Source organism: Micropterus salmoides, unplaced genomic scaffold, assembly GCF_014851395.1.
Source record: "Micropterus salmoides isolate LMB-PRFRI ecotype aquatic unplaced genomic scaffold, ASM1485139v1 Ms_hic_scaffold_1, whole genome shotgun sequence".
In the NCBI taxonomy this organism is placed as follows: Eukaryota; Metazoa; Chordata; class Actinopteri; order Centrarchiformes; family Centrarchidae; genus Micropterus; species Micropterus salmoides.
In genome coordinates this window covers 18,357,113-18,371,815 of record NW_024040040.1, presented here as the reverse complement: position 1 = coordinate 18,371,815, position 14,703 = coordinate 18,357,113, and the positions used below count along the sequence as shown (strand labels likewise).

The 14,703-nt window shown below is 41.5% G+C and overlaps 1 protein-coding gene across 3 annotated transcripts in view; it reads right to left on the bottom strand.

Annotated features, from left to right (window-relative positions):
• Positions 1–13,777, bottom strand: part of LOC119904686 (microtubule-associated protein 2-like) — a 46,025-nt gene extending 32,248 nt beyond the window's left edge. For 2 of the 3 annotated variants that reach the window (XM_038721443.1, XM_038721442.1), the window contains exons 1-2: positions 13,610–13,777; positions 7,453–7,536 (exon numbers count right to left, since the gene is read on the bottom strand). The gene's annotated coding sequence lies outside the window, so the exon portion shown is untranslated. The remainder of the gene's footprint in view (positions 1–7,452; positions 7,537–13,609) is intronic. The other variant, XM_038721444.1, reaches the window with a different exon arrangement.
• Positions 13,778–14,703: the final 926 nt, after the last annotated feature.

Genomic DNA, 14,703 nt, shown 5'->3' with positions numbered 1-14,703 from the left:
ATTCCGAAAGCTGCCACCAGGACCTGATGGCCCATGGTTAAGAGGTTACTTTGGCTGTGACACACTACCTCGGGCCAGTGCATGCCTCCATACAACCCAAACACATGCATGTTGAATACATTAAAGCAACAAGAGGGTGCTCTTTTATGTCATGTCCAGAATATGATAGATTACAAACAACAAAGACAAAGAAAACATTTAATTTTTAAATAGCTACTGCAATTTAGAAACTAAACTTCACACAACCAGAGACCTATATTGTTCAACTCCTTACTTTCTTTCCACATAATTTTTGTGCTCATCACCGTTTCAGATATGGCGCAAAGCGTTTATGGCTCCTCATTATCTTCTCACCACCGACTTCATTCTATGTGAGCCAGTGAGTAATTGCATCTGTGATTCACCTCGCCTTTTCTAATCACGACTCTCCATAAAGTCTGAACTCCCTTATCCTGCAGGGGCCTCGGTATAGTCAGTGCAATATTACAGGTGTAAAGAGAGACAAAAGAGGAGCTTGTTTTGTGCCCGTCTACACTTTGTACAGAGCACAGAGGGGCCTGTGTGGCTAATGAGCCAAACTCTGCCGGGAGGGAGGGTATTTAATTAATCTAAAGGGAAAATAGAGAAGAGACGAGCAACATTGTGATACAGGTCACTGCTGACTTTTTCTGTATTAACCTGAACCAAGTGATGTGAAGGCCTAGCCATAAATTTGTTAAATAACACTGGTGTCACTACGAGCAGATGTTGTATTGCACGATCAGATATATTGTCTGAAAAGAAGTGAAATTCTTTGTCAATAAAGTAATAAGCATGGCCAATCATTTCATTCAGTCTGAATGAAAAGGAGATATTTTTTTTCTTCTGCTGGATACCTTTGAAAATCTAGCTCTCTCTTGCTAGTTTCTCAAACCTTGCCTGCCTCAGTTTTAACAGAAGACAATCTGGTTGGCATTATGTTCCTTTCAAAACGTATTAACTGTTGCAAATTCGTTGCATATAAACAGAATCTGTAGGAGACAGGGCTGCATATTTACAGATCAGCATGTCTGTTATCGTTATCGTATGTCTGTAATTTGTTTAGGAATTTGGAACAGAATTTTCTTCCATATAATTTTCTACAATTTCACACATGATATCTGATTGATTACTTTATTGCACTAGAGAAACCTAAGCCTAACAGAACTGAGTAGAAAGAAGAGTCTGTTAAAGCTAAAGAGCTAAGACTTTCAGATGTGTTATAATGGAAGACAAGTTGGATGATTGCCAACATGTTATTCTAGCTTTGTCTCTATTTTCCCTGTCTATAGTGCCAAATAATAACGTCCTTTTCAGGATATTATTAGGAAATACCAGGCAGAATAATAGGAACCACGTGAGTGTGAGTCAGTTTTCTCAGTCTGAGAAGAACTTTAAGGGTCCTAAAGCTGATGATACACAGAGCAACTTTTAGAGCAATCGTGCAGGGCAACGTTGTCGTCAGTGGTAATGAGTAAAGATTACTACCGTAATCCCCTTCCCCCAACACTCCGCCAACCGCCCAGCACCACCACTATCCGTTCAAAACATAGTCAGACTTGCCGCTAGCAAGATTGCCCAGCAACATTGCTCAAAAAGTTGCCCCGTGTATCATCAGCTTTAGACATGGAATTCTCATAAACAATTTTCATTGGAATGAACGGATCACCATCGTGGAATCGGGTGTCCACTTTGCGTACATCAATGGGCTGAACCTCAAGGTTAGGAACTACTTCTTTAGAAAACACAAGTAATTTCCTGTTTATGACAGAGAGTCACAGGGTAATTGTTTTGATTTATGGCTGCATTAAGACTGATAGACACATGCCTATGTTATGTTAGCAATGACTGATTTCTCTCTTTGCCTTTGAAGCATCTCCACATCTTATTAGATAAAAAGGACAGACAGGATCTGACACTGCTAACAGCCCACTGCAGCAGTGGATCCACATATTAACACACACCGCATACCGTAGATATAAAAACTCAACACACCCGCTGACCATCACATGATCTACAAGCTCAAACACATGCGAGCAGCACTTTTCCCCACTGTGTTATGTAGACCAGGCAGGACCAGGTGCAGGACTTTGTGCCCCGGAGGCAACAGCTGCACATAAGAGTGGAGACAGGTCGGAATAACTGGTCTATGTTGATATGTAGGGTTCTTAGTGGCCTTAGAGTATTACACACACATTCATCAATCAACATGATAGGACACGGCAGTCCAAAATGGGGCCTGTAGGCCATGATTTAATTACTCTATAACATTTTTAGGGAAGACTGCAGCTGTTAAGTTAAGGTAAATCCTGGGATGTTTTTACAATTTACTTGTGTCTGCAGTGATGTTCTATGATAGCATTGTGAAACTAATAAGTAAATAAGACAATGAAAAGCATCTTAGGTGGCAAGAATATGATTATATTTAGTTGTGAAATAATAATTTAAAGAAATCTGTTAGCTTTCTAGTAGCATTTTAAGGTCCAAAGCCTATAGCATTCATTATACTTTAGCCCATTAACCCTCTACTGCACATCAATTTGTTTTTATACACCCCTCTGTTAGGGTCTGTTGATCTCAGATGTGGACTACTGTAAATGCCTCAAGTTTTGTATATACACCGTTCATTCTTTCATCGTTTCAAGTTTTATAAATTCTTTTCCCAAAATAACAGATACCCTAAGTGGTGCAAGTGCTTTGTGGATTAACTAAAAGGATGCTCACATCTTCAGTAATGCCTGCTTTTCATTATGCAGCATCATCACGTATTCCTCAACAACGCTACATTGAAGTTCGTGGAGCGGCCACTCCAACTTCCCTGCAGTCCACCCAGAAATAAACTCAGATAAAACTGAAGTTATTGCTCTGGGGCCTAAGCACCTCCGTGACGCATTATCTAAAGATATAGTTTCCCTGGATGGCATCGCCCTGGCCTCCAGCACCACTGTGAGGAATCTTGGAGTTATCTTTGATCAGGACATGTCGTTTAAGTCTCACATTAAGCAAATTTCAAGGACCGCCTTTTTTCACCTACGTAATATTGCGAAAATCAGGAACATCCTGTCTAAAAATGATGCAGAAAAACTAGTCCATGCATTTGTTACTTCTAGGCTGGATTACTGCAATTCCTTATTATCAGGCTGCTCGAAAAAGTCCATTAAGACTCTTCAGCTGATCCAGAATGCTGCAGCACGTGTTCTGACAGGAACCAGGAAAAGAGATCACATTTCTCCTGTTTTAGCTTCTTTGCATTGGCTTCCAGTAAAATCCAGAATAGAATTTAAAATCATTCTTCTTACCTACAAAGCTCTTAATGGTCAGGCACCATCTTATCTTAAAGAGCTGATAGTACCTTACTACCCCACCAGAGCACTGCACTCCCAGAATGCAATATTACTTGTGGTTCCTAGAGTCTCCAAAAGTAGACTAGGAGCCAGAGCGTTCAGCTATCAAGCTCCTCTCCTGTGGAACCAGGTTCCAGTTTGGGTTCAGGAGGCAGACACCATCTCCACATTTAAGAGTAGGCTTAAGACTTTCCTCTTTGATAAAGCTTATACCTGATGGTTCAGGTAGTCCTGAACCATCCCTTAGTTATGCTGCTATAGGCCTAGACTGCCGGGGGATTTCCCATGATGCACTGAGCTCCTCTCTCCTCTACTGCATGTTACTAACACAACTTCTCCCCTTTCTGGTAGTCTTGTGCTCTCTCGTCCCTCTCCTCTCTCCTATCACTTTCTGCAGGTTTTCTGGCTCTGGAGCTGTGGAGTCTGGATCTGTGGCTGCGGGTCGCCTGCTGCCCCCGTGTTCCTGCTCGACACCCTCTGCTGCAACGACTATTGTTGCTAGTCTTATTGTTATTATTGTTATTATAATCATTAACATTACGATGGTTACCATTAACACTATTATAAATATCTGTACCATTTTTCATTTAGTTTATAGCAACATTACCTTCACTGTCTGTACCTCTGTGTGTATATTGTGTAGGCTGCCTCCCTCCCCTCTCTCTCTCCTTACATCCTCTCTCTCTCTCTCTCTCTCTCTCTCTCTCTCTCTCTCTCTCTCACCCCAACCGGTCGAGGCAGATGGCCGCCCACCCTGAGCCATGGTTCTGCTCGAGGTTTCTGCCTCTTAAAAGGAAGTTTTTCCTTGCCTCTGTCGCCTAGTGCTTGCTCTTGGTGGGAACTGTTGGGCTTCTGTAAATATCATCACAGAGTACGGTCTAGACCTGCTCTTTTATGAAAAGCGCTGTGAGATAACTGTTTTTGTGATTTGGCGCTATATAAATAAAATTGAATTGAATTGAATTGAAATAATATGCGTCTATTTTATTCAGCTGCATCTGCCTCTACGGCCCACCTCATCGTTGTCAGTGCTTTTGACATCCAGCTACAGACCCATCAAGTATCACTTGTCAACAGACACTTAGGGGCATTCTGTCAAAGTCGAGGGTGGTGTTGACTCGACTGCAGTGTGCCTACATCACATACTCTGATTGGTATCAAATGCCTTGATGGTTCAGCACGAGAGGACGAAAATTACTGATGCAATTACTGGATGACCGAAATATTTCATATGCCAGTTTGATAATCAACTAGCTGGCACATTAAAAAAACAGAAAGATACACATACTGCAAGTAGGTTCAGTATCTTTCCCAAGGACATGCAGACTGGAGATTGAACTTCCGATTAGTGGACGACCAGCTATACCTGCTGAGCCACAGCCGCCTCAATGTACAAACACAACACACCATCTCTCTCTGAAATACAAAACCAAAAACACATTAAAAAGATGTTTCTGGCAGTTGGGGAACTGAAGGAGGGAAAGCCCTCAAAACAATGCCCTTCTCTTTCACACTTGGCATTTCTGTAACACCTACATCTATCTCCATTACATTTCAAATGCATTGCTGACAAACAGCGGTTAGAACCAGGGGCGATGTTGACTCCAAAACAATGTCCCTCTCTCCCACTGATTTCACCCTGCGAGCGCAGCAACAGTTGGTTAACCAACCGCAACGGCGGCCTCTGCGCCAAATTGAAAGACCTCGCTCTGAGGGCATGAGCTCAGCAGAACTGGAAGAGAGATGCAGAAAAAAAGGGGGAATAGGAGGACGTGGTGGAGGATGACTGGGGGACCGGACTCCATTTGTGACCCAAAAAATGAGGACAGGGAGAGGGTGCGTTCGCTCCCTTACTTGTCCTCCCGTCCCACGCCATGGCCTGTCATCCGAAGTTGTTTCCTAGAAAAAGACAGCTCGCCTCAAAGCTGCCCAGCAACCACGCAGGCAGACGGAGACAGAGATAGATAGAGAGGGGTGGAGGGGCAGTGGGGGGGATGTCACTGGAGATGACACAAACCCTGGTGACTTCTAGCACACACATATATACAAACACATGTACTGTAAACTGAAATGAATTTGGAGGCAGAAAGGAACAACAATATCCCCCTTAAACCATGAAATGTCCATCACTACAACCTCTTTGCACCCAATTGTCCCCCATAAAATGAAGAGCAAAACTGTTTTAAGAGCGAAAATTGTTATTGTGGAGAATAAAGTCAAAACAGAATAGGTTGTTTCGAGTTATACGTGTGTGTTTGAGTATTCCCTTGCAGTCTACAGTTAGATTTGTCAAAAGGGTTGGCATGCATCTTTCCTCAGACTTTATTCTCAAAATGTCAGGGAACAGAGATATGTGGGAGAGATTTTGAATGTGCAGAAAGTTTTGAACATGAGCAGAAAACCTGCTGAAACACAGGAGCTATTAAAGTCCAGGGATTTATAAATGAATTAAAATAATTTATTTATCATTGAGGTGAAAAGGTGCCACATGCACATTTGGAGAGGTTACATCTCCAAAAAAAACTAGAACATGCCAACATGTATGTACAGCAGAATACATCTGAAAGAAATGCAGAATGCCTGAGAGCCTTACTAAATTATGTTTCATTATATTAGTATATTCTGAATTGTCACCTGCCGCCTGAGTTTTGTGTTTCCCTTTACATAAAGATATTTCCAGGAGAAACTGATGCAGAAGAGGCAGACCTTTGTAAAGAAGAAAATCACCACAATGCAGGAAATGAAGTATTTTAACACTCAACATTTTCTGGGGGTGGACACGAGACCCCCATTCTTAATATGTGTCGCCTCCAGTGTTGAAAGGAAACTTACGCCCTTGGAGGGAGCTATATCAAGTTCTTGATGTTGGCTTTAAGCAAAACACTGATTAAAATATTTGTCAGTGGCAGTTAAATCCAGGTGAACATTTTCACTTTCATTTACAGTTAGAAGACAAAATGTTATATTTTTAAATCAGGAAGTCATTTTGTGGCAGTCTTTAGGTGTTTTTCAGAGTAAAGTTTATTGACCCTCTTGGATAGACAGTTCTGTCTCAAACGGAGAAAGACAAAAAAAAGAAGAGTGTGATCAGAGACAAAAAATGGGGAGACACGGGGGAGTCGGAGAGAGATGACAGAACAAAACAGAAAAGGGCAGGAACATGAAGAGGGAGGAATAAAGAGAGCGGGAGGGAAGAGGAAAAGAAAGGGTGGGAGAAAAAGGTTAGGGACAGGGAGTCGGAGTTTCATCCCTCCATCACCACTTGCTCACATCAAAACTGTCCGTGCCCCAAAGCTACTCCCGACCAAGGCGGCAGCAAACTTGTGACAACTCTGCCGACGCTGACAGGCAGGGTAATGTGTCCTGCGGTCTCGCTCGCTTTTGGTGTCACTCGCACGGAGAAACCACCAACAATCTTTTGGCTATGAGTCGCTAACAGCCACATGCCATACCAGTCTCAGCCTCTAAACATGTCACAATCACCATTATTTCAAATTTGTTTTGTTCCAGGGAGTGCAAAAAAATATCACTGGATATAATGTGTTTTATATCTTTATATCTGCTTTTACACACACACACACACACACACACACACAGCAGCAGCACACTCAGGGTGAACTCTGCTGTCCTGCTGGCTGAATAATCAGCTATGTCTAGACGAGGTACGTCACAAAGACTATAGGTCACCAAAACACAGAAACAGCCCCTGGCTTATCACAACATCAGCTCTTTCACTCTATTGTTTGAATATATTAGTGACAAATATCCTGAGTAATTAGAATCTCTGAAAACAAAGGGGAGATGATTCGCAGGGAGACATTGATTAGGGATTAGGCATGCTCAGGAGGGATGAAGAAACTGAAAGATAAAGAAAAGATGGCACTTTGCTTCCAGTTTCTTCCAACAAAATAAGACAATACTTTGATTTCCCCTTTCTGGCTATTAATGCAAATATTTCTCATATTTACACCCCAATTTATTCTTATTCTCTGCTGCTTTGGTTGTGATTTTACAAGCAATAAAGCAACAGCCTTGAAAGAATCCAATGCATATATGCTTGCATCTCAAAGAAACAAATATAACGTCTTACCTGGTGAGGTAGGGCAGTAATTCCAGCCTTTTGTCTGCAAAGAGAGCACAAGGGGGGTGGGGTGGGGGGGCAAGGCAGCGGCTTCTGCAGAGAGAGGAGAAAAAAGAGAGACGGGGAAAAAAAGATGAGAGACAGCAAAAAAAAAAAAAAAAAGGGCGAACAGAGTCGCAGGAGCAGCGCCACGCTGACAGAGATGGCTGATGCTTTTTTGCCGGCGAGCAGAGCTGGCAAACACACTGCTGAAGCTCACACACTCCCTCAGACAAACACACACACACACACACACCGGCATGCCGTCTCAAATAGATCTCTGCCCTCCCCTTTGCAAGCACACACTCTGCAACCAAACCAGCGCCTCCATTGTATCGGGGAGGGGTGGATATGGGGTGGGCGGGTTTTGCCATGTCTGAGCACAAGAAACGTGTGTGTATGTTTGTGTGCATGTGTCAGGTACATTAAGTCATGTTTGAAAGGGATATGAAGCTCACTGACTCCGGAGAGAATTGAAATGCAAGATAAATCTCTATCCAAGAAATTTCCAGAGGCACATTTCATTCTCCTCTCTGTGTTTATCTCATTCGTAAAATTCTACTCTTTTGCTGAAAGACGTTCACATTTTATTATTTTATGAATGCATAAAACATTTGAACATGACAGCAAGTGTTGTGTGAGTGCAAGAGTGTGTGTGTGTGAGTGTGTGTGTGTGTGTGTGTGTGTGTGTGTGTGTGTGTATGTATAAAGGGGTGTGGGGCTTGCCCCCATGCTGAATAATTGCTCTGTCCTGGTGCTCATTTGCAGGCATGGCCAACTGCAGCAGCAGTACTGAAACAAAGGCAGAGAGGGGGAACGATGGGGAAAAGAGGGTCAGAGTGAGAGACCATGAGAGAGAGGAAGAGAGACTGCAGAGGCCAGACAAGCAGAGCAAAAGAATACAACTCAGTAGCACTGAGCACTGACTGCTGAAAGCCTAATTCCCTGCACATTACTCCAACCTCAAACCACATGAAATGAAATATATTTATAGTCCAGAGGCGCACAATGGTCCCAGTCTTTAGCTATCCATCACCAGCAGTACTAGAGATGTCAAAGTTGTGAATAAATACAGAAATTATGGGCCGAGTACATGAATCAAAACAATGAATGAGCACAAATTTGGACAGCTGGATAAATTAACACAGAAAGTAAAAACAAACACGAATTAATAGGACAGGTTTGGATTTTTTTTCAAGCCTATCTTCCCTCACATGACATATGTATGTTGAAAGCAGTATTGGTCACTGTAGTCATTCCTCCTCTCCATACTGGCCATAAAGTGGGACACCAGTGTGTACCTTCCAAACTTATGGCCTGTTAGTACAAATCCCCTATTTGAGTTTTCATAGACAGTGTTTCCTTGCTGAGCCGCAGAGGAGGGATACTTCCAGGTAGTCATTTGTTAGTGGACCAAGAATAAACCTGCACCTGAACTCGATATGACTAGAATCATATCAGCTTTGGCTAAACTGTGGAGGACTGTGGAGTATGTCCCACATCTTTAATAGTCGATATAGTAACTAATAACAGTGCCAGAATCACCAATATCTATACCCACATAGGGGAAAGTGATGTGTTATGATTATAAGGGAAAAGGTATCAATATTAGGCTGATTTTGAATATATTTTTAATCCAAGCAAAATATTTGCCATACATTAAAGTGGCAATTCCACATCAACATTGTGATATTAACAATGGATCACATTTACTAGTATGTGCTAGCATTTTTCGGCTCATTGTTATAGTTCATAGTACATCCAACATTCAACTTCACAGTTATGGTTACTACTCTCATAGCCTTGTTTTTTGGTAGTAGTAACTGTTAAAACCCACTGTACACTACCTGCACAGCACTAAACAGCAACAACAGACAGAAATAGTTAGCATACAAAGTGGATCATTTGGAAGCTAAATATCTAGACAATTTTCTCAGAAGTTGTTGGAAACCAAAATACAGCATGTTTTTGAATGTGTAAATAGCAACTGTATGCTAACGCATTCACCATAACAATTTCATAAGGTGATAATATGTCAGTTTTGTGTTTATAGCTTGTTTCCACTGCCCCCAGTAGACCATCACAAAACTGTTAATGCATGTTTAAGCATTTCTTCTGTTCTGTTTCCATCTATCCATCCATCGTCAACCGCTTATCTCTGTACAGGGTCGCAGGGGGGTTGGAGCCTATCCCAGCTTACATCGGGCGAAAGGCGGGGTACACCCTGGACAGGTCACCAGTCCATCACAGGGCCACACATAGACAAACAACCACTCACACTCACATTCACACCTAAGGACAATTTAGAGACACCAATTAACCTAGCCTGCATGTCTTTGGATGGTGGGAGGAAGCCGGAGCACCAGGAGAGAACCCACGCGGACACAGGGAGAACATGCAAACTTCACACAGAAAGGCCGAGGCAACCAGGGTTTGACAGTGCTACCAACATCTATACCCACATAGGGGAAAGTGAACCGGAGCGACAGTGCTAACCACTGCACCACCGTGCCGCCCTCTGTTCTGTTTCTCATATGCAAATTAAAACACAGAACAGTTTTTTTTGGTAAAACATTAAAATGTTTGCTGTGTGAACCCTCTGAACTAACATGCACAAAACATTGGAAAAGAAGCAAAAGTTGCCATGTACTATGTGACATGTATGTATATATAAATATAGGTATTGATCCTAGTGACGCTAGTGTGGAGGAGTGATTTCAGTGACTAATAACTCATTCAACATACATTTGGCATGTTGGTATTGTATTAACAAAGAGTGAACCTATCATTTAAGAAGGAAATAAATTAACCCGCTAAAGCAAACCAGTTTGACCAAACTGATGTCAGGAGACACTCCCTAACATGGTTGCCAAACCTCACAGAGACCACTGAGGTTGATGTGAGGCTGAATCATAATGGATACAGTCATACGGTTCCCAAAACCACTTAAGAAATTAGAGGAAGGGAAGGAATAGAGCAAGCCAGCAAAGGTCCTTCCATCCCACATCACATCCTCTCCTAGTCCCATCATTAGCTTGTCCTGTTTCAGGGGGGTAGAAAGAGCCATCAGTGTAAGACTGTAATCAACCTGTCAGCGTGGGGGGGGGCTGGATCAGATTTAAAGAAAGCAAATGAGACATTTAAAATTGCGGTGGAGAAATAATCCTGCTGTCAAATAGAATTATGAGATCATTTTCAATTTTCACATTTGTTGAGAGGATTCAGTGTGCATGATGAACTAAGCAGCATTAGGCTTTTGGGTAAAAGGAAAGAGAGAGGGGAGACAAGAGATAATGAGGAAGGAGAAGTTTGGGTGACATGGGAGGGAGAGACCTGCAGAGTTTGGAATCAAAGGTCAGAGAGGTGCAGACAGTCCTGTCAACGCCGGCCGCCTTTAGGGAGGCCTTTTGCCAGCACTGATTAGAGAGCGAGGCCTGGACCGGAGGTGCAGAGCCAGCTAGCATAGACACTAACATCTAATCTCCCCTCAGCCTCCGCTGCCAGAAAGCAGATGCTAGTCGCGCTAACACCAATGTTTCACTATCAAATAATCAACAGATACAGCGGCAGGCTGAACTCGCCGTCACCAGATCACACATTTTGTTTACCCTGTGTTTGAAGAGGACATATGGACAGACATGTCAGACACACCCTTGCCAAATAGGTGCGCAAAGGCTCCCTTACTTTAATCAATTAGGTGCATACAACAGGATGTGTTCTCTTGGGTAACAATAAAACCTTACATCTAATCCAAAATGAAAAGGTAGGTCAATCTCATTGCTGTATTGGAAGTCAGGGTGATTGCTGTAGCCGGTTGTTGCCTACTCCCCCAGCAGTGAGACTGGGGCACAGCCAACTCACTGTGATCAGGATTAGCCGAATGGATCATCGCAGGCATGGTTGTAATCGGCCTGGACCCCTTCATCCAGATTTGAATGGGAGATTTCACAGCTGGTCAGAAAATGAAATTAAGTCTGGGGCACTCCCGTTTGATGTATTGATATGAGGGACGACTTGTCAAATCAAGAATAAAGTTTATCTCAATGATGAAGTTTCTCCATACCAGGTTTGTAACCCCGAAACCAAATGGTATGAGGCCGGTAAGAAGCCTGTATAATGTGGTTTTTAATGTTACTGTATCATCTTTCTGACAAATGAAGCAACATGTGCTTCTTCAGGAAAAACAAAAAACAGGTGCTGACTTCTACTGGAATTCATTTAGTCTATGAATTCCAGACTTGCCTGTGTATCATAATGCAAAAAGCTGCCCCTTCACCTGATCCTTCTGTAGCATGACTCAAGCTTTTTTTTTTTTAAAGGCAGCATTAGCACAAGCTTGGTTTCACTGAGTGAGAACATTTATTGCAGGTGCTTGAGAACACAACAGAGTTCGGTGGTTCTGCATCACCAAACACAAGTGTCAATAAAGCATCCGTTTTAGGACGCCACAGTATAACAACTGCTGTGGTTCACGAGAGAGCAGTTGATATGAATGCAGATATTGATTAAAGATTAGGGTTAGTGCTTTGGGACAAAAAGGCAAGAAGGATGAGGAAAGTTGAGATATACATCCAAATGCTAAGCAAAGCATCAAAGCAAATCTTTATATAATTCAGGATGGTCACTATAAAATTTAGTCAGAATATGAGTTTTTGTTTTGAGAGACTAAGATAACTAAATTTTTTTATTGCATTACTGAAGATATTAGTTGGAATGGATGGAAATAGCAAACTCAAAAGTCGATAAATTGCATGGCATAAAATTAATTTACAATGATTTTGTCATATCAAGTCCACAGCCATGCTGACAGCTCTGAGATACTTTAGAAAGGCACAACATGCTACACACAATGCTAACATGCTGATGTTAAGCAGGCATAATGTACCATGTTCACCATTTTAGTTGAGCATGTTAGCATGCTAATATTTGCAAAGTTCTGCTGAGGCTGGATGGGAATGTCGTTAGTTTTGCTTAGTTTTAGGTTTTTGGTCAAAAACTCTGACAGAATAAAATTGCTAAATTAAAAGTTAAGGAGTCACCAAAGTTATTACAAATTATTACATCCTGAGGGGGAAATTAATGTTTGAATAGTTATTGAAACATTTTACTCAAAACATTTTCTGGTTACAACTTCATAAAGGTTGTTCTCTGAGGTTTTGACTGTTTGTTGGGAAAACAAGTGAGCTGAGGGCACCTCCTTGGGCTCTTTCACTATTTTCTGACATTTTATAGGCTAAAGAAATAATCAGAAGAATAAAATTACAGATTAAAGTTGCCAAATTAGCTGCTAAATAAATTTACTTCCATAAAGCTGTTTAATGTGTAAGAGTAAAGAATGATCATAATTGATGCAGCAGAGGTCAAGATGTCCTATCTTTCAGGCTCTAGTATCCCAAAACACTGGATCCTTCACTTAGATCCTACACCACACTGCAACTTAAAACATACCTAATTAGAAACTCCTTTTAAAGTCTTTTAAACTCCATGCCGCTAAGTTTCCTGATCAAAATATCTCAAGCCCAAATTCAAGATAACCCTGATGACATCATTATGACATCATCGGGGTTATTTTCTTAGACTTGACGAAACTGCAAGCCTTGTAGTCAGGGGCATGTTAATACTTTCACCCAGACATGGACCTAGTAATCACTTTGTACTGGCAGACGCATGCTAATGACTGAGGATTGGATCACCACTAAAGTGCCAGCGGGATCACAAGAGCAATCTCCTTCTTGCCTGAGGACGATGTCCAGTTCCCACAAGAACTGCTCCTTTTGGCTTGAAATGGTAGAAAAATGTCGTTTACTTTAAACAAAAAGGTAATTAGATTTAAGAGCATTAAAATGAAATTACCCAAATGCATGCTGATCTGGCTGTCTCTTCCAAGGTTAGCAATCACTAATCTGTCTCAGGCTCAGTCAGCCAGGTCAGTCATGTACCATTCATATTATTTCATCAGTTAAGGTTATTTATGATTATTAGATGATGTAATTTACTTTTTTATAAGATAAATGTGATCCAATGGTTCAAAGGCACCCTTGTTCTGCATTACATATTTCCAGAGCTTTCAATTTCAATAACAACAAGTTTTCAAAGACCTGTGATACTGTCAAAGTCTTTTACTCACGTCGTTGTTTGATCAAAAGCTGCTTCAGGAATCTGGTGTCAGGGGTCAAAGGTGAGTCTGTTCAGAGTGGCTAGACCAGAGACACAAGCTGATCCTCTCCATCCCCTCAGAGCCCTCTGCATATAGACACAACAGCATGACTCGCAGCAAAGCCAAACCACAGTCCTGCACCTTGTTCATGCCCTATGCACATGCTCCAGTCCAACCAGCTGATCCTGTATCAATGCCAAACACCAGGATCACACAGTGAGTGATACAAGTCCTCAAAAATTCATTAGGGAAAGTGTCAACAAATTGATTTTTGCAGCCTGGTAGAACTGTAGACATTAAGTAGTTCAATATGCACAGTGGGACAAGTCTAAGCAGTAATGTTACTGTAAATTGGAGGGTTGTGGAAAAATATGTGAAACGGAACTTAACAGAAACAGTATGGAAACACTCATTTCATATCTGAAAAATGAAAATTAAATGACAAATGAGACATCTTTAGATAACATTTAGATTTTGGATTGTGAATCTGATCTGATGTTTCTTTGTTTCCAGAAAAATGCTGCTAGTAAATTCATGTTTATGTATGGTGAATGTGTTTGCAGTAAATGAAACATTGCTGTAAATATAAAACAAAGTCATGATACTGTAATTGAAAAACAAAGCAATAAGAACTTTTTACAGTGTTTGTTAATTACACCAATGCAATGGTTCCCAGCCAGAGTGCAGGGTCCGCCAAACAAATCCCAAATTAAATCGGAGGGGTTACAAGATGATTAAGGGAAAGTAAAATACATTTAAACAAAATTGTTTCTTTGCTGACACGTTTGCTTTTGTTTTGCGAAATTCACCCCTGCAGACATAAAAAAAATCCTTCAAAATGACACAGTCTGAGATGTTATAATCACCTGTTGGTTGAAGTGGTCACAGCTCGAGTATAGGCTGAGGCTGTAACCTGTTTTAAATGGTCACAATAGACAAATAGTTCACTGTTCAGTATTTGATGTGTACTTCTGACTTTAGTTCCTTCTTAGATTTAGATAACTTCAGTGTGTTGCTGGTTTACACACACACACACCTTAGTTCAGTTCAACACAAAACTAGGC